A 20,431-nucleotide genomic window follows, 5' to 3' on the forward strand; every position below is an offset into this window, starting at 1 on the left:
CGCTTAGTCTCGCTCAAGTTTGTTTACAAGCACTTTTAAAGCACCTGCACTTTTGTTGCTGTTTAGATTCTATGCGAGAAAGCTCTATTCATTTGTATGTACTATTTTAGTATTTGTATCTTCCCAACACAACTTGGATTTTATATTCTCATGTTTTAATTACATTGCACTATACGCTTAGCATTTTTATCATATTTTACTTTATACATCGATTGCCGGTATTTTATTCTAAATGTAAATATTTTAGTATTTGCCCAAGGCGGCACCATTGGAATGTTTTGCATTTCTACTGTGTTTTATTAACTAATATGTATGAATTGCATATTATGCATCTTTTATGGTTTTTTTCTCAAAATAAAGATCGTCTAATGAGTGTCAATATACAGCACACTACGACCAACACACTGGAGAATTGCGATTCTCCTATTAGCATGACTAGAGAATCTGGATTTCATTAAAGACACGGAGGCTAACATTATGCATATTACTTTTAATGCAGTCCCAAGCGGCCGCATACATTATAAAGCACAAGTTCCAGAGTAGAACATTAACATAAGATAAAAACCATGAGACCATAACAATCAGCCTCTTTTTAAATGCAATATAGAGCAGGATAAGATCTAAACAGTCGCAGTCCAAACAGCAGAGAATTCCATGAGGTTATGAACAAACGAAGAGAGGAAGGGCAATGGAAGAGCCAGAGTTCAAATCTCCTGAGGTTAAGATTAAGATTATCTGAAAAGGAAAGAGAGATACAAGTAACTCTAGAATAAGAAATGCTAAAACGAGGAGGCAAAATATGTAGTTAGACAAGGTATAACAATTTAATCATGAAAAAATCTAAAATGTAAATTACATACGATATGCAAGACTAAACAGTAAACATAAGTACTGTAACTTTTAGACAACAAAGGGAAAGGGAGGGTGGGATAATGTTAGCCTCCGTGTATTTAATGAAATCCAGATTCTCTAGTCATGTTAATAGGAGAATCGCAATTTCATTACAAGACCGGAGGCTACATTATGCATGTTGGTAGCTTTGTAAGATCACATCAGACATATGCGAAATTGGTTTACAATAATGCATAGCGAAGGAACTAGCATTAGACCAGTCGGCAGCTTTAAGGATGTCATTCAACTTACCTCCAGACCAGAAGGACTTACTGGCCATAGCACCTCTGATTGAATGAGCTTTGTGAGGTTTAACGAAGGAGATAAGTAGCTGATTCACATCGGGGTAACGAAGAGGGTTCATTCTACAGTCATATTCTTTCATACACTCCACAACACAAAGTTTTTTTGCAAAGGTCAAAGCGAGGGTAAAATATAGAATCATACATAGTCTTGGTTCTTCTAAATAAATCAAATTGGACTCCAAACATGTTGTAGGATCTATTGGAGATTTCAAGAGCTTTAACGTCGGAGACTCTACGACAAGAAATAAGACAAAGTAAAGTGGCAGGTTTGATGGATAGGTTTTTCCCATTCAAAAGAGAGTTATCAGGCCAGTTAGAAAAGAGATCAAGAATCAAATTAACATCCCATAGAGACGGATATCTCGGTTTAGGAGGTCTCCCGAGTCTAATACTTTTAAGCACCCTGCAAATAATTGCGTTTTTACCAATAGTCTTACCATTGGAGAGAGTGTCCCGCAGAGATAGCTGATCTATAACAATTGATTGATGTATAGAGAAGACCCCTTTCGAATTGTTCTACAAGGAAGTTAACTATGTCAACGATACGTGCTTCCATGGAATCCAGATTCCTTTACAAGCACCAACGTACCCATAACTTCCAAATGTTATATCGGTAGTGTGTGCCTGGGGCCCAAGATTCTCAGAGGAGAGTTGAAGCGGTTGACGAAAGGCCTGCGAGATCATTGGATCTCCAGACACTCTCCAGGCAAGAAAGTTCAAATTCCCTGAATGAACTAGAGGGTGAATTCCTCGGTCTACATCTGTAAGAAGATCTACTAGGGAAGGGATCAAGAAGGGGAGGTCGTAAGCCAGTTCTAGGGTGGTGGGGAACCAAGCCTGAGATGACCAGAAGGAAGTGACTAGGACAATTGAGCAACGAGGTCTCACTTTCTGAAGAACTCTGAATCATTGCGAATGGGGGGGGGGGGAGGAGGGGAGGCATAAGCTTTGCTCCCTGACCAGCACTGAAGGAAGGCGTTTACTGCTAGAGCACCCGGGTCTGGCATCCAGCTGTAATAATTTTCTAGTTGGAAAGTTAGTCTGCTGGCAAAGAGATCTATTTCCAGTGGACCCCAAAAATTGTTGAGAGAATTGAAGACAGAAACGTTGAGTTTCCAATCGCTGCGGTCCAAGAGGAACCTTTAGTTCCAATCTGCCGAGATGTTTGATTTCCCTGGAAGATATTCGGCTTTTAGTGAAATCTTGTGTCCCAGACAGAACATCCAGAGTTTTCTGGCTAGATTGGAGAGGTCTGCACATTTTGTTCCACCTAGCCGATTTATATATGCAACTGCGGACATATTGTCCATTTTCAGAATGACAGATCTGCCATGAAGGGAGTGTTTGAAGCTCATTAGAGCATATAGCCCAGCAGTCAGTTCTAAGAAGTTTATGTGGTGTTCGGACTCTTCTTGAGACCAAACACCCCCTGTGTTCTGATCTAGGAGACAGGCTCCGCATTAATGAAGGCTCGCATCGGATTCTAACACGAATTCTGGTGCTGAACCAAAAATTGCTTTTCCGTTCCAAGCATCTAAGTTCTCCAACCACCAGGTCAGTTCTATTCTTGCTTCGGGGTCCAGGGAAATGCGATCTCCGTACCAGAGGCACGAACGAAGGGCTCTTGCTTTTATTCTCTGAAGAGCATGATAATTTAGGGGACCAGGAAAGATAGCTTGGATAGAGGAAGAAAGTAGGCCTAGTAGCCTTGCTAGTTCCCTCAAGGATAAGTTCTTGTTTCAACACGTGCCTTATCTCTTTCCTGATTTTTGTTATTTTCTTTGGGGGAAGGAGAAGACATTTCGTGGTGTCTACGGTGAATCCCAAAAATTCCATGGATCTGGAAGTGGATAGTATGGACTTCTTTGTTTATGATAAAGCCTAGATTCTCTAGGAGGTTTATTACAGTCTCAAGGTCTTGGATTATCTGAGAGTGGTCTTGTGAAAGAATAAGGATGTCGTCTAGATAAATGATCATGCGGATACCTTTTTCCCCTCAAAGAAGATGCTACTGATCTCATTATTTAGGTGAAACACCATGGTGCGGAGGAGAGCCCTAAGGGAAGAGCTTGAAATTGGAAAAGGTGATTTTTCCACATAAATTGGAGAAAGGGTTGGTGGGCTTGGGCCACAGGGATGGTAAAATAGGCGTCCTTTAGGTCTAGTTTGACTAGCCAGTCTCTTTCTAGTAGTAAATCTCTGAGAAGATGGATGCCCTCCATCTTGAAGTGTCTGTAAACAAGATTTGTTGAGGTCCCTTAGATTTATGACGTGTCTCCAACCTTTGTCTTTTTTCTCGACGAGAAAGAGAGTACTTATAAACCTTAGAGTCTCTATCGGAACCTCAATGATTGCACCTTTCTGAAGCATTGAGGATCTCTCTTCCACTATTATTTTTCTTGATCTAAGGTGAGAGGAATATCTCTGGGGAAAGAAGTTTGATAGAGGGTGTCTATAAAGTCTATCATAAATCCCCTTACTGTGTTCAGAACCCAAGGGTCTTGAGTAATCAATTTCCAATTGTGAAAAAAGAATCTTAGTCGGCCTCCTACTTTCGGGGGAAAAGAAAGGGGGGGGGGGGAGGGAAGAATTGTACTCACTTTGGGGAAAGTTTGCGTTGGATACTCCATGTGATCTGAAGTGGAGAGCGAAATCCTCTTCCTCTTTGTGGGTAGAACTCAGGGGTATTAGAGGGTTGGAAACCTCTTCCGCCGTATCCTCTGTATCTGGAGTAGGGCCTGCGATTGAAGCGGCCGGAAGAAAGGCCCCTTCTTCCGGCCCTGCCAAAAAGATTCCTTTTTCATGTTTTGATGTGCTTTGTCCAGAGCGGCAAAAGTGGATACATATTTGCCAAGTGTCTTGATAAGATCCTCGCCAAAGAGGAGTACTTTGGGGTTGGTAGAGGGCTCTTTGTCAGCCAGATCGCTCAATTTAGGAGAGATTTGAGTAAGAACTACTCTTCTCCTTTCCGAATTGAGGCTAGCATTGGCATTGCCCAAAAGAATCAAGGCTCTCTGACTGAGACCCCTAATGACCTCAGTATTGAGGGGTGTTCCGTTTATATGGCTATGTTCGGCTGTATCAATGATCCTGGCTAGTGGGCCTAGGATATCAAGGACGCGGTCTTGGCAGCTCTTTAGTGACCTTTCCATACCTTTTCTCGGGTCTCTCCCGAGTTTAAAGAGATATTTGATAAGTTCAGGGTCAAGGTTTGGGGTTTGGCAGACTCATCTATAGAAGGTCTGGAGCATTCAGCTCTTAGAAAATTGAGTATCTCTCTCTAGAGGGTACCTTATCCATTTTTTATGAATTTGCTGACGTGTTCATGAGGAAAACACTCAGAGCTCCTAGGGTGTTTTAGATTCAGTGGTGAGAACATCTCCTCACCTAGTGGATCTAAGATATTATCATTAGAAGGAGAAGAGAGAAGCTCACTTTCAAAAGGATGAGAATCGAATTCCTGGTCATCTTCATCCAGATCTAAGACATATTCATCTGGAAGATCAGAGGCATTATCGTCTTGAAAAACACTGTCTTCAAATTGAAGATTAATGTCATGAGCACTTCGATATTTTGTGCCGCTGAGGACACCATTATGAGTCGTGCCGCGAAGGACACCCATAGTGTTTGAGGTGCGATAACCTGCCATAAAACTTGAGGTGCTACGACCTCCCGTGCTCTTGGGGGTTGTTTGAATAATATTCTTAGGTTTTTTTTAAAGTCTTTTCCCCCTGATTTCAATGAGATCTTCATTGCATGGGTTATGTTGGTTTTCGATAAAATCATCTTGATCAGAGGGAAGTGATCTTTTAGAAGTCACAACCTTGGACAAAAGTCTCCAACATACAGGATCTCATTTCGTTATGTATTAGATTTTTAAATGCCTCATTATCCATGTTAGGTATAGGTGCGCTAGCCTCATCCGATTCAATGGCAGACATAGTGAGATGTCTGTCAGACCTAATTATTATCTAGTTTTTTTTTTTATATGTTTAGGTTATATTAATTAGTAAAAGTGTTATGCTCCCTTTTTTTTTTTATAATTTGAGTGGTGTCTAGTTGAATACCCGGTAAGAGATATATATATATATATATATATATATATAAATATAAATAGCTGTTCGGCGGTCGAGCAACTGTCAGATTGCTGGAGCGACCGATTCAGCCAGACTTCGTTGTACAATGGAGAGGAAAGCACCTTGGCAACGCAGGAGTGCTACGAGCTCGTTGCCAAGGTGCATTTCTCAAAAGCGGTCGAATACCAAAAAAACAGAGGCATTTCCAAGACCGCTACGATCGTAGAGGAAGCGGAAGAGTACAGCGCTTCCAAGGCATATAAACACGCCACTGCAAGAGAGTTGGGCGAAAGAGAGCCAGAGGAGGAGGTGGGGGGGGGGGGGGGGGGGGGGAGAGCTGTCGATAGGAGACAGGGCTCTCCCCCCCATGCTTATACGTTGGGCAAAAAAACGAAACGCGCAGTGTTTTCAAGTGGGTAGGCGGGGAGAAAAGGTCATCTCCGTAAATTGGAGATTGATTGAGGCGATGAGGGAAGGTAGGGGGGGTGAAGCCCAAAAGTACCGAAATAGAAAGCCAATGAGAAAAGCCCAAACACAATTATCAGCAAAGAGAATATACAATACTATAAGAAACATTGTTGTACAATATCTAGTAAAGAATATACAATGTCAAAGAATGAGTAAAATAAATCAACTTATCTGCTTGGAGTCGCATTTAAAAGAGGCTGATTTTTATGGTCTCATGCCTTTTATCTTATGTTAACGTTCTACTCTGGAACTTATGCTTTATGATGTATGTGGCTGCTTGGGACTGCATTAAAAGTAATATGCATAATGTTAGCCTCCGCTCTTGTAATGAAATCTGAGATTTACAATCGCTGCAAAGCAACTATTGTTGTAGGAATGGTGTAGCACGTCACTACACTATGAAAACAACAAAGGTTTGCACATGAAAAAGTGGATGTGAAATTGAAACTTTTCCAATTGCAATACACACAATATATTTGTATTGAATATGGTGCCCTTGTTAATGTACTTATATAGGACAGACAACTCAAGAAGTGAAAACTAGGATTGGATAGCGTTGGAGCAGGATAAAATGCAAGGTTATGAAAGCACAATTGAAGGCACACTTTACTGAGAAGAACCATTCTGCTGATGAGTCTGGCAAGTGACTGAGGTTGCTCAACCGCCAGACAGAAGTATAGATCTGCTACACATACTCCAATGGAACGCGATTACATTTTGGAAGGACTAAACACCACAAAGGAATGGCGAAGCACGGCTCAATGACCAATGGTCTACCACTGTTGATTAACACTTGTTTTCACAGCTAGTGGTTGTCGGAGGCAAAGATCTGCAGCACACTACACCTATGTGGGCAAGGATGCAGAGTTTGTTTCACTGCACCCCAGTGAATATATGCGTGACCTCCATTGGCGAGACTGAATGAAAAGATTGGACAGTCTTGAAAATTGTTAGCAGGTTACTAGACTAGATTACTTATCAGCCCTACACAAGCCTATGTTAAGACTGCTTAGCATGTGTCTAATTGTTGTCTGGACTGGAACTCCTGGTGCATTCATAGCCTCGTTTGTGTACGTCACTTTTAATGACTGTTCCACATCTTCCACTTCAACACAGGTGATCGCAGTCCTGGAAGAGTGGACCAGCCTCTCCTTGTGGCCTCCCAAACTGAGTGACCCGCAACAGAGTTCCCCACATTGGAGCTCTAGCTAGGGGGTGCTTGGTTTCGGTACCACTAAGGGTAAATCTTAATGTCGCTTATGCAACCTAATCCTTAGCCTCAATACTGTGTGACATGTGCCTCGTGCACTCTTCCACTGCCCTCAAGGTACACCCCCCCCCCACCCCACCCCCCCAATCATCATCAACACAATACAAACAAACCTAAAGAGCCTGACTGTTTAACGGGCTAAGACACAAGGCGTATGGAGTTAAAAATTCAGGTTTTTTTTTTAAACACACACTCTTGTTCCGGTCAGTTTCTTGGAATGTTTTTGCTGTCTGGTGGCTCTGTTCACTTGGGACACATTGCACTTTAGGAGTGGTTTGGATATGTATGAAAAACTACTATGATAACTGCGAAGTGGAGTGATAATCGTTTAATTGATGGTTTACATTAATTGAAAACAGTAATTGATGATGATCAATGCGAAGAAAATAATGAGACCAATGAGAACACCTGTTAATTTGAATAAATGTTTACCCAGGTACCCATGGGGGTACGGTTGTTCTTGTGAATAGGATATACCGGAGGACATGGCGAGTGATAAACAGCTGCCTCTAGAGCAGCTCTGTTGACTCTGGGAAAGGGAGTGGGACTGTGACTGGTCCCGGGGGCAGGACTGGGAGTGATCTCAGCTCTGAATCTTCTTGTGCTTGGGGACGTAGAGTTTCACCTCACTTTCCCAGGTGGCCTTCAGGTTCATGGACGCATACTTTCCGCAGGTTTTGGAGTCTTGGCTTGTCCCCAGACACCACAGGTAAACCTGGAGGGGATCTGTCACAAACATCTGTTTGTGACAGTCCTTACATGGTTTAAAACCAGTCTTACGGAGGTAACATTACATGTCATCACCAAATCAGTGTGGGGAATAGGGGTTAACTCTGCGTGTAGAAAGAAAGATGAGGTTGAGGAGAATTTTACTGCACAGACAGATATCCATGCAGGAACTACTACTGCCTGCTTACTAAGTCAGGGACAAGATTTAGGGCTCCTGCCCGATTTATCCCTTCAGGCAGAGAGTCTGAAAAAGATTGCCAGGAGGCAGATTAAGGCAAGGAATTCTTTTTTACTTAAGCATCTTACAACATGACTGGCAGAGAGGCAGGTACACGGAAACTATTCCCTGGCTGTTCAAACATTTGCATCTACATAAACATTACCCTAGATCAAGCACATAACGCTACACAATACATCACCATATTTCAACAGAACAAAACCAAACCCATCCATCCCCTTTAGGAAAAAATAAACAACAAAATTAAGATACTAACCTATTACAAATATGGATAAAATACACTATCTTTATTACAATTCAAGATTCCAGCATGTCCACTCACTTTAATTGCCCTTTTTGGTGAAGAAAGCCGAGACACTCCGTACTTTCCATTAGAAGGATTTTTGACCCTCACTCAAACTCTTTCCTTCACAATCACTTGGTAATATTATATTTTTATACATTTCTCCTGTGCCTTCTTCAGTTTCCCACTCACAGCTTGGGTTAGGTTCCGGGGGTATTTTCTTTTCCATCCATAACCTGTTCATTTTTTCAACCAGGCGTTCAACAGTACAAAAGGAGAAATCTTCATATCTGAATTGGGAGTAGTTCGGACAGCCCACAGTAGAGTTTTAGATTTTTATATCCAATTCAAACCATTCACTAGAGACAAATGTATATTCTACTTAGCCACTCTGTTACAGCGCATCGGAGCATTACTTCTCATGTGGAACAAAGTAGTAGTAACATGCTTAATACCAAGATTCTTTAGAAAGTCTTTAATAGCACAGGACAGAAATTATGGCCCATTGTCTATTACCATTTCATCCAGTACACCTTCTCTGAAGAACACATGTTTCAATGCCTTTTTCAAATTAAAAAAGTAGATGCCGAGTTCAAAAATGCTACATCTGGCCATCAGGAATTATAGTTTACCACTACAATACTATAGTTGATTTGCTCACATGAAATACTCAAGGGACCACTTATATCAATTGCCAACTTAAACCACGCTTTACCAAGCACAAGGACAGAGCAAATAGAACTTGGTACTGTTACCTAAGCTTTGTCGCTTGTGACACAATCTACAATTTTTTTTTTTAAACCGTTTTTATTGCAGAACAAAAAGATAAGCAGCTTACATACATAATGACCCTGCACCGCAAATGCCAGTGCCTTTTCCTTTCTTGGCCATGAGGCTTCCGTACACAGCTTGTGTGACACAATCTACAATGCCTAACATATCAATTTCCCTGTCAACACTTGGCCACCAAAACAATTCTCTGATTCTCCTTTTCATGGCATGCATAACAGTGTGCCCTTTGTGTGCAAGTTCCACAATGCTTGATCTTAAGGATTCCAATTCAGGTACAACTAATACATCCAATCTACAAAAAAATCCATACAGACAATTCAGGCGCTATATGCTGATAAGCATTCACACTAGCATCAAAAACTTTGGAATTTGGCCATCCTTTATTTACATGATCCATCAAGACTTTCAGCATTGTGTCCTAGTTTATAGTTAATGACTATTCTGTTTCAGAAATGGCATTCTTGGTCACACAATATAACTCACTGACAACCACTTCATCGTCCGCTTTGAAAGACCGGTCTTCTTGATCAGACTTCAATGGTAATCTAGATCAGCAATCAGCCATTAGGTTCTTTACTACAGGAATCTACTCAATCCTGTAACGAAATTCCTGAAACTTTAACTGTCACTTAGCAATTAAAGGTGTGGCTTGACCGGCTCCTTTCACAGTAAATAAATCAGCAAGGGGGGTTTTATAGTCAACACCTACCACAAAATCATCCCCACAAGTACTGGCGGAAATAATTTATACACCTCACCAGCATGACAAAGCCTCACATTCTTTCATCAAATAAGAAGTTTCAGCTCCTCAGACTGCGAATGGCAAAAGCGATTACCTCTCCTTTTGCAACAAAAACGCATCCAAACCATACTGACTTAGCATCCATCATAAAAATACTGGGACCGTTAGTATCAAATGGTTTGAACAATGACTTACCAAATCCTCCTTTATCTGGTTGAATTCCTGCATACATTCATCATTCCAAACAATTTTTCCTACCTTTTTAAGTAAAATGCACATTGAATTGGTTTTCTCCCCAGACTTGGGAATAAAACAGGAATAAGATTCCATTAAACTCCTAAAATGAACACAACTGATCCTTTCTCTCTGGTGCAGCCACGATAGTCCTTACTAGAGTCTCCTTTGGTTAAATGCGCAGTGCAGACAGCTTATGGTCCTATTAATTCACATTTGACATCAACTTTAAATTTTTCTGCCTTAAAAGTAACACCCTTAGATTCCAGGATGGATAACACGTGCCAATTTGGTATCATGACTAGTATTGCTTTCCCCATAAATCCACAAATCTTGAAAACAAGTGACATCTTCAACATCTGTAAACAGCATATCCAGTAACTGTTGAAAGACCGCGGATGCTGAAACCAAACCATAAGGCATTCTCCTAAAACAGATCACTACTTCTGGAGCGAGAAAGGAAGTTAAAAGATGGGAACCTTCATGGAGAGGAATCGGATGGTGTGTAGATGCCACAGAGGGTAGACAATATCTTGGCTCCCAGAACCAATATTATATTAGGCAACGGATGCCTATCCACCCTAATCCTAGAGTTAAGGTCTCTGAGAGCCACTCACATTCTCAAACTTCCATTTGGTTTGTGTGCCAAAACTACATGACTTAGCAATTCAGAACTCGATAGGTTCTAGGTCTTGTTTGCACAGTTTTCCAATTCTTTTCGTAGTTCAACCTTAATTAATGGGACTCTACTGACTTTGTGAGCAACTGGTTGCGCCCGGTTTTAAATTATATTGTGTTTGCAACCCTTAAATCTTCTTCATATTTTCTGTGAACATCTTTGGAAATCTCCTTCCCCCACTCTCAACATTGCAATTCCCACACCCCCAAACACTTTATTTTTTTTAAGTACTTTTTCAAGACTATTTGAGTCCAAGAGTAGGAGAGGTGTATAGCAGCGGTCAGGGCAGATGACTCCGAAATGCAGGCCTCACGGTTCGATCCCTGGCGCCGGTGGCAGCTCAGCACCATGTGACTCTGGGCAATAGCTCACTTAAACTTCCTGATGGCCCCCAGCACCTGGATACCCTTAGGGGTGAGTAGTTCGCGCATTACAAATAGCAGATTTAGATTTGGAATGAAGATACTCTAGATTTCTTTGTTCTAACCACACTAACTATTGAAGGGGCATATTTTGCTACATACACTGTGGTAGGTGTGACACTGCCTTTTAAAGAATACAGTGATATAAAATTCACCCAGAAACTCTATTGATTTACCCCCATACACCACTGGTTGTACCAGAGATTGTTTTAGATCAACATTTTGGAAATATTTCACTTCTCTACATCTATTAAAGTAAATGGTGAGCCAGAATCCACCATCATGCTCACATCTAAGTTAACCACACTTACTTGTCAATAATGTCTTCTCAAACTTTTGGTATCCATTTGCATAATATTTATCTAAAATTTCTTCTTGTGAAAACTACACGCTAAACACAACACTTTCATCACAGGATTTTAGATTGACATGTTTGCTGATATTAACTTTGTTTTTTTGACTTAATGGAAATGCAGACTTTTGCTAAATTATCTTTATTTCTGCAGTTCCTTCATACTTTATCCATGGCAGGACAGGATACTGGATTTCCCAAATGACTGCTACCACCACACTTATAACATCTTTGGATCTACTTGTTGTGAGTTTTATCTAACTTGGATTTGGGACTGACTTCTGCAACCACCTCATAAGTCAATGACGCATGCTGAGATAAGGACATTTACGTCACATAAAAAGCAATGCTTTTAATACCTGAAGCTTTGCTACCTTACTCAGTTAAATTAGGTGTAGCTGGTGTAGAGGCCAAATTAGACAATCGTCCACCTTACAGTGGCATTTCCATGTCACCCCTGCGCACAGAGCAGGTGGCCCTAATGCTCATAGAAGTGAGGTCATCAGGAGACTGTTTTGACTACATCCCAGCAGTACCACCAGATTGATAGACATTGGCCTACTCACTGCGTTGCTTTACCTGGCTCAAGTAGATTTTTCTTGGTTTACAAGTTCTTTAATATGCTAAAGTTACTCCCGATTCACACTGCTTGAAAAACGTGATTGCCTTGTGTCAATGGCCTGGACAAGGGTATTGAATATGGAAATTACTGCCTGCCTCAATGTGATCTTATGGTTAATGAGGACATGATAAAAACAATTTAAGAGCTACGGTGAAAGAAAAATAAAGGAAAATAAATCATTTTATTCAGGTCTACCAAAGTGACCAGAGCTCCGAACCTGGATAGCATTCCTAACTCGGCAAGCTCCCAAGTGGGGAGGAGATCTATTTCTGCTAGTGTTCTGAAGAATTGGATTATGCCTGCAGGCTGGTAAGGATCAATCATTGAGCCTGAACACAAGAATGGGCCCAAGCCAGACCCTGCTTCTCACAAACTCTATTCTCTTGGGTACCCCCACAAAAATCTCTGCAAGCATCTTGTAGGCACATTTAGAAGATGAGACCAATATTAAAATGTTTCAAACTTAGGAACAGACCGAGTTACATCACAATAGGACTAAATCCATCAAGGCTTTTTACATGGTGTTGCTTGGACTAAAATTATCTAGCTCTTGATAGGAGTTACTGCTGTGCTTTCTTTGTGGATGCCTGCACAATGTTAGACTGTAAATCAGGTGTCACTATGGAGGACATTGATCAGCCTGAATATTTCCAGTATTCTGTTGCACACGATGAGTTACATCCAGGAACTTTGCACACATTCAATTAGGTGAATAAAGGGGTATCATAAGGATAATGTTACTTACCCAGTAAGCATCTGTTTGTGGCATGTAGAGCTGTAGATTCACATGCTCTGCATACTCCTGCCATCTAGTGTTGGGTCCGTATGTTTGCAAGTTGTTTTTCTTCAAAGAAGTCTTTCCAGTCATGAGGTAAGTAGACTTCTCCATTCGGTGATGATGCCCATGCGCACTAAGTCCATTGTTAGATTGTTTTCCCGCAGAGGGTGAGAATGGAGTTAGTAAGTGTAGAATAGAGCTGTCCATGTATGTAAACTGAGAACCGGGAAGGCGGGTGGGCACATGTGAATCTACAGCTCTATATACCAAGAACAGATGCTTACTGGGTAAGTAACATTATCCATTCGAGGCATGTGAGCTGTAGATCACCTGCTTTGCATAGACTATACAGCAGTACACTCCCAAAGCGGTGGCTAACCTGTAGTTGTAGGCCAGGGAGTACTTAAACACTGATCAGACAACTACATTAGTTTGTTGCCTCGCTAATACATCTACACAATAGTGTTTGGTGAATGTGTGCAGTGTAGACCATGTTGCTGCCTTACAGATGTCACTTAGGGGAAGCTTACCTAAGAAGGCCATAGTAGCCCCTATTTTGTGAGTGGAATGCGCTCTAGGGGGGTATTAGCCAAGTTCTATTAGCTTTCATACAACATGTCGGATACATTTTACAATCCATCTTGCAATGCCCGATTTAGATATGGGATTGCCTTTGTGTGGTGGAGAAAAAGCAACAAAGAGTTGTTTTGTTCTTTACATGTAATATAGTAGAGCTCTTCTAACATTAAGTGTATGTAGAACTCGTTCTGCTACAGAATCAGGTTGAGGAAAGAACACTGGTAACTCAACCATTTGGTCGATATGAAAAGCAGAAACTACTTAAGAGAAATTTGGGATTGGTTTGAAGAACCACTCTGTCTTTGTGAAATTGAACGAAGGGCTCTTATATAGTTAATGCCTGGAGTTCACCAACTCTCCTTAGTGAAGTGATTGCTATGAGGAAAGCAACCTTCCTTGAGAGCAATTGTAATGGACACCTATGCATTGATTCAAATGGTGGATCCATTAGCCTTGTAAGGACTATGTTTAAGTTCCATACTAGTGCAGGTAGGACTCTTGGTGGCATCACTTTTTAAATCCTTCCATAAAGGCTTTAATCACTGGTACTCGTGTGGTCTGTTTTGTAAAAATGCAGCTACTAATACTACTAGATGTAAGCAAATGGATGTGCAGGCTAGTCCAGATTGCTGTAAATGTAACAGATGATGTTCTGCACAGAAGCATCAAGAGGATTGAGATGGTTACAATAAATAACAAACCGTTGCCATTTTGCTGCATAACATGCGCTAGTAGTAGGCTTTCTAGCTTCTTTTAGGATATTCATACAGTCTGGTGGTAATTATAAATAACCAAACTCTGACTTCAAGAGCCAGATCGCCAGGTTGAGTTCTTTGGGATTTGGATGCCCGATTTCTCCATGGCTCTGAGTGAGGACACTGGAGGTGAGATGCAGGTTTTGGTGTGGAACTACTGATAGCTCCAGCAGGGTGGTGAACCAGGGATGATGTTGCCATGTGGGACCTTGGAGAATCCGTGTGAGGGAGGTTTGCCTGAGCTTCTGAACTACCCGTGGAATGAGTGGGAGAGGTGGAAAAGCGTAAGAAAATATTCATGACGAGTTCATCGAAAGAGCATTGCCTTTGGAGAGCTGGTCTGGGAACATGGAGGTGAAGCTTGGGCATCTATGTGGGGAAATCCCCATTCCTGAAGTAGGGGAGGAGAACCTGCGGATGAAGTCCCCACTCGTGGTTTTGCTGCTTCTGTCTGCTGAGAATGTGTGCAATCTAATTGTTTACTTTTGGAAGATGCTCTGCCTGGAGATAGATCTTGTGGTATATAGCTTATTTTCAAATGTCTTGTGCTAGGAGTGACAGTTGGGGAGAGTGTGTCCCCCCCGTTTTTGTATAGAATACATAGCTGTAATGTTGTCCGTGCAAACTAAGACAGCTTTACCCATGATGTGAATTTGAAAGGCGCTGAGCGCTAGAAACACCGCCAGTAGTTCTAGGTGATTTATATGGAGACTTTTGTGCTTTAGACTCCACAATCATTGGATTGTGTGACCGTGCAAATGAGCACCCCAACCAGTGAGCGATGCGTCTGTTAGCACTGTCTGTGGAACAGGATCGATGAAGGGCCGCCCTTTGTATACATTTTGTGGGTTTCACCACTACATAGAGTGGCCATCTACCAACAATAGATCGGTCGCTTGACCCTACAACTGGTTCCACTGACTTGCTAAGCATTCTTGAAGGGGGCGCATATGAAGTCTTGCATGGGAAACAATCATGATGCAAGACGCTATCATTCCTAGCAGTTGCATGAAGATTCTTGCTGGTAAGGATTGGTTGGGCTGAAACTGAGTGAGAAGAGACTGAATACTGGGAATTCTGGCCGCATTGGGAGAGGCTAAAGCTATTCAAGTGTCAATGGTGGCTCCCAGATAAGTCTATGTGTTGGAAGGCTGCAGATGGGACTTCAACGCATTCACTGTAAACCGTAGTTGGTGTAGTAAGTGAATTGTGGCTTGAGTGTGTTGGAGACATTTCTGTTAAGTGCTGGCTTTGATGAGCCAGTCGTCCAGGTATGGGAAGACATGGATGTGCTGTCTTCTCAGATGAGCTGTGACTACTGCCAGGCATTTGGTAAATACTCTAGGAGCAGTGGTGGTTACTCCAAACGGTAGTACTTTGAATTGGTAATGTTGACCTGCTATCGCAAATCTGAGATATTTATGATGAACGGGGTGTATTGGAATGTGGAAATATGTGTCCTTTAAATCTAGAGTAGAGATAAAGTCGCCCTGCTGTAGAAGTGGGAACATGAGTTGAAGTGTCACCATGTAGAAATATTCGGACAGTATGTAGTGGTTTAGTTCTTCGACGTCCAGGATAGGTCTTAAGGAGCCGTCCTTTTCGGGAATTAGAAAGACAGGGAGTACACTCCTAACCCTCGATATTGTAATAGTACAGGCTCCATGTCTCCTTTTATCAATACAGACTTGGTTTCCTGTTTAAGCAGGTGTAAATATTCGTGACATTTTGTGAGAACGAGGTGGAATGTCTGGAGGATTGGTGGTAAACTCCAGGCAATAACCATGTTGGATAATTCCTAACACCCATTTGTCTGTAGTTCTGGATCGCCAAAAGGGGAGGAATTGTAATAGAAATCCGACAACTGTTGAATGATCAGGGGGAAGGATAGGTAAGTCAGTGCTTGTCAGGGGAAGGGGAATTACATGGTGTGGAACCCTTGCTCCTACCTTTGCCATTGTTCCCTCTGTATCCTCCTATAAAGAAGCCTCTTGCGGAGGAAGATTGATTGCTGCCTTTGTACGAGGCAGCATTAATGTCTGAGGATGTGGTCTTGGACTCCCCACGGTAGAAGGAGTGACGAAAGGAGCCACGATTTATTTTCTCCAATGCCTGATCTACTTCGGGCCCGAAGAGGTGCTTTTTGTCAAATGGGGTATTCAAGCTGGACTGCAGATTTAAAACCGGAAATCCTTAACCAGGCGTGCCTCCTGACTAGTGTTAATCTCCTGAGCTGCGGTGTCAGCAGCATCTAAAGCCCATCTAATAAAGGAACTGGAGATGAGCTTTCCTTCTTGTACTAAATCCTGAGCTTTAGGTTTGAGCTCATCTGGGAGATGTTGGAGCAACTGTTCCATTTTGTCTCAGTGCACTATCATACCTGGCTAATAGGGCTTGGGTGTTGACAATGCGCTAATGATTCACTGCCCGGGCAGCTACTCTTACCATAAGCACCTACATTTTTTTGACTATGTCCGGGGGTGGGGTGGTAACATCCCCCGAGGTTTGTGAATTGGCCCGTGTACGGGCATTAGAGAACCAGCCAGTCTAGTGGTAACTGCTCCTTCATAAAGAGTGGATCTGATGGAGCAGGCTTATATTTTTGTCTATTCTGGGAGTGAGAATACGAGCATCAGGGTCTTTGAATATATCGGCATGTCTGATCATGCCTTTGAGCATAGTGAGAGTCTGACTGGATCTATGTGTACTACTTAGGGGTTTCAAACAAGAAACCCCGTGATAATCTGCAGCTCTAGCAATCAATTCTAAATACCCTACATTGTCGTCAGGAGAGAAAGGCTTTGCAGGTTAAAGGTCTGGGTCATGGTCAGTAGTTTAATCCGTATTATAGTCTCTCCAGGAATCTACTGGTAAATAAGTATCTCTATTATCTCCATCATCATGATCATCAGGCTGTGGTGGTGAGTTACTTGGTGTGATAAGTGAATGTTCTGATGCTGGAGCAGGTAGTGAATGTGTAGGGGAATGTGGTGGTGGAGGAGGAGAAGGGTTAGTACCAACATTTTTCCTCTTTAAAGGAATTGTTTAATGTATGCCCTCTGAATCAGGTTTGTGCATCTGGGGCAGTTTGGTAAGAAGATGTCCTATATCAGGATTAATGTAAAGTTCCTTTTGTTTTGGGTCCAATTTGGATGGTGGGACATCGAAAATCTGATACTGCAGTTTCAAATGATCATTTTTCTGTTTCGGCGCCGAGGAATTTGGTGCCGGGTTGCAATTACATTTCGGCGTGGAAGGTTTGGGTTCCGAAGCCGGTTTGGGTTCCGAAGCCGGTTTTGGATTCTGACATTGAGGATTTGGGCTCTGAAGCAGTCTTAAAAGACCAAAAGTTTCAGCTCGTTGCCTGACTTAGGGCGACTTGATCCCGAGCCGGAAGGCTTAAAGATGTATTAAATGCTGAGCCGGGAGGAGGGGCGTTAGAAACATCTTCTCAGTGTTGACCGTGGCCCGAAGGCAGAGGTGGAACCAACCCTTTTGTTTGGACTGAATTGGATTTCAGGGCAAGGGGTGTTCGGTACTCATGGTACATTGACCTTACAGCATATCATCTTCCATCTCGGAGTCAGATTCCAGAATAGATACAGGTTCTTCCTGCTCCTCTTCGGCCCCTTGTGCGTCAAATTCTTCTTGCACGGATCTTTCATCGAAGATGTCCGGCGTGTATTCGATGTTCTGGCTTTGCATTTCACAACGTTGAGCCAGACTATCGCAGAGCGTTTTCTTTGATCGAAACGATCTGCACGCGTCGCAGTCCTATTCATTGTGCTCCGAAGATAAGCACAAGTTGCACACTTCGTGTGAGTCTGTGCACGAATACTTTGCGTGGCACCCAGGACAGAATTTGAATGGAGTCCATTCCATCGACTGCAAGGTGGATTGACGCGGTTAGGCCAGACAGCCTTCCACGAGTGTTCCGATCGAAATACATTTTTTTCAACCGATACAATACGCAGCATAATGTGGTATACGAAAACAAAACCGACACGGGTAGAGTGGATTGCGCACCGAGGGGATCCCGAAAAACGGTTTTGAACCGGAGCGCAGCAATATATGTACGAACCCGATGGCGGAAAAAAAAAAACTAACAATGGAGTGGAGGCCCATGCGCACTATGGAGTGGAGGCCCATGCGCACTATCACCGAAAGGAGGAATCACCTTACCTCATGACGGGAAATACTTTGAAGAAAAACTACTTGCAAACACCGGACCCAACACTAGATGGCAGGAGTATTTTTATTTATTTATTTTGAGATTTATAGAGCGCCTGGTGACCCGAGGGCATCCCCGCGCTATATGAGTGTAAAATCCAGGACAGGCGGAAACCAGGAGCTATGTGGTGAAGAGGAGGGTTTTGAGTTTTTTGCGGAAAAGTGCGTGGCTAGATTCCAGGCGCAGCAGGCGAGGGAGAGCGTTCCAGTTGGAGGCGGCCTTGACCGAGAAGCGGCGGCCACCGGTGCGCGACTTCTTGAATCTTGGGACTGTGGCCAGATGTTCGTTGTCCGAGCGAAGGTTTCTGTGGGCTTTATAAGGTGTGATCATATCTTTGAGGGCGGCAGGTCCAGCCCCATTGATGAGTTTGTGCGTGATGCACATGGCCTTAAACTCAACTCGCTGGCGGACCGGAAGCCAGTGCAGAGATTTAAGGGCCAGTGTAGTCGGGGCTCTGGGAGGAAGGTTGAGAATGAGTCTCGCCGCGGCGTTTTGTGCACACTGGAGTTTGGCCAGAGTGGATTCAGGAGCGCCGAGGTAGGCGGCGTTGCCGTAGTCCAGACGTGCTAGAATGAGCCCTTGAACTAGAAGTTTCCTGGACAGGGGGGGCAGGAGGGGGAGGATCTTACGAATTGAACGGAGAAGGCCAAAGCAAGTCCCCGCGGTCTTGACTGCCTGGGTCTTCAAGGAGAGGTCCTGCTCCAACCAGAAGCCCAGTGTTTTAATTTCTGTCTTAGGCGTGGGGATGTCACCGAAGGAATCCGGCCAGACTGAAGGAGGGACGGAGGACCATTTGTTGCCCAGAAGCATGATTTCTGTTTTTGTCCCGTTCAACTTCAGCGAGGATTCACACATCCAGGTGTGTATGTCTTGAAGGCAGTTGAGTAGGATTTTAGGGTTATTGTCCAGCTGGGAAAGAGAGACGACGAGTTGGGTGTCGTCAGCATAATTGACTATTTTTATCCCATAGGGGGTAACCACATCCTCTAACGGGGCCATGTACACATTAAACAGAGTGGGACTAAGCGAGGACCCCTGGGGCACACCACATGTGAGCGGAAGGGGGTCTGAGCGGGAGTTGCCGTCCCACACCTGAAATGAGCGACCCGAGAGGAAGGATTTGATCCAAGCATGAGCCGTTCCCACAATTCCTGCCTTGGCCAGGCGATGGAGGAGGACACGGTGGTCCACCGTGTCGAAAGCGGCGATCTACAGCTCACATGCCTCGAACAGAAGAGTTTAATCTCTAATGATATTAAACGTATGCTCTCATACTTAATTGTTTGATTTGCCCAACTGCTTGTCAAAAGCAAAATATTTTCCACCTGCTTGCTTTAAGTCTGTAATGAATGCTAAAGTCTTCGGTGACAACGCTGGTCTTTTCAGCCTCTTGCCAACACGGTTACAGCTTTAGATTGATAGATTTGCCATTTATTGTTCTGAAAATTAATTGAGACTAGATGTGGCAAAAACTTGGAATGTTCATTGGAGAAATAAAGCATAGTAACTGGCATTTCACTATCTAGAGTCACAACTTAAGCATTTTGGTATAATCTTCACGAGGACCTCAGCATAGAACGTACGTAGGAACATTGTTTGAAATAGCATAGTGGAGGCAACCAATGCATTGGAAAATGAAGATATGCATATGGAACGACATTGTACCCATTTAAGACTATTCAAAGAAAAGTGGTCCTTTAGATAGAGTTGTACTGCTCAGGTTACAGCTCCGTCAAATATTCTTTGCAGATCATTGCAGAAAAAAAACCATAATGTATCATCCTAACAGTTCAACATCATAACCTCTAAAACTTGAACTTGGTGGAAGAGTCTTAAAAAGCAACTGGAGATGGAGACTGTATTTTCTCTGTAGACCGTTAGAGAGCCAGACCAATCTTTAGCAGAAAGGTGCCAGGGAGACTACTGAAGAGAGTTTGGTATTTAATGCCTCATTGTGAGCAATTGTTAGGAAGCACTTTGAAAAA

General features: G+C 42.8%; 1 protein-coding gene across 3 annotated transcripts in view; it reads right to left on the reverse strand.

Moving 5' to 3' along the window:
* NUFIP2 (nuclear FMR1 interacting protein 2) overlaps positions 1 to 20,431 on the reverse strand; it is a 140,383-nt gene that overhangs the window by 26,197 nt on the left and 93,755 nt on the right. The gene's annotated exons all lie outside the window — the stretch shown is intronic.

Source organism: Triturus cristatus, chromosome 3_2 (genome assembly GCF_964204655.1).
Source record: "Triturus cristatus chromosome 3_2, aTriCri1.1, whole genome shotgun sequence".
Classification (NCBI taxonomy): domain Eukaryota; kingdom Metazoa; phylum Chordata; class Amphibia; order Caudata; family Salamandridae; genus Triturus; species Triturus cristatus.